This window comes from Esox lucius, chromosome 8 (genome assembly GCF_011004845.1).
Source record: "Esox lucius isolate fEsoLuc1 chromosome 8, fEsoLuc1.pri, whole genome shotgun sequence".
Classification (NCBI taxonomy): Eukaryota; Metazoa; Chordata; class Actinopteri; order Esociformes; family Esocidae; genus Esox; species Esox lucius.
The window spans coordinates 21,699,062-21,699,842 of NC_047576.1; positions in this window are offsets into that span (position 1 = coordinate 21,699,062).

A 781-nucleotide genomic window follows, 5' to 3' on the forward strand; every position below is an offset into this window, starting at 1 on the left:
CTGGCGCTACCAAAGCGCTCTGTGAAAAATAGTATGTGAGAGTGCGCGGCAGTGGAAGGGAGGAGGGAAGCTGGAAGAGATCATTGAGAGAAGAGACTCTGGTCTCTTCTGGTATACCGTGGTCTCATAAATTAATCGAACTGTCAAGCTAATACTATTAGTCAGTTGAACTGTTGATTAGTTACGATTGCTCGAAGCAGTGGCAACATACAGTTTCTTAATTTTGGCGTGGATGGATGGAAAATGACTGTGCAAAACATATCACTACTCTGTTTTCAGCTAGACTACGTCAATTATGCTGGCCATCAGGCTGTATACAGGTTTGCTATACAATAAACTGTAGGATATGAGCCTAAGCTCCCAAGTGGTCATCAGAAAGATCGAGGCCCGGGGTGCCTACAGATTATAAGAAAAATAACCTCTTTACTAAACCTTCATCCACATTGCACTTAAAATACAGTGCTTTGCCAATTCTGTCATATTACCAAATTACACTGAAATATTATTCTGTTAGGTATTATATTTGAAAACATTCAAACTCAGTTATTATAAGATGACATTGGTCTTATCTTGGGAATATTTGTAAGAAAAATAAGAAACAGATATATGTTGCTTGCATAAGTATTCAACCCCCACACATTAATATTTGCAACCTTTTGCTTCAATAACAGCTTTAAGTTTTTTGGGGCATGTAGGTACCAGCATTGTATACATTTTTAGATGGATTTAGCAACGTGGCATATTTGCTCTCAGTTGTTCAGGTTTGTTAGATGACATTGTG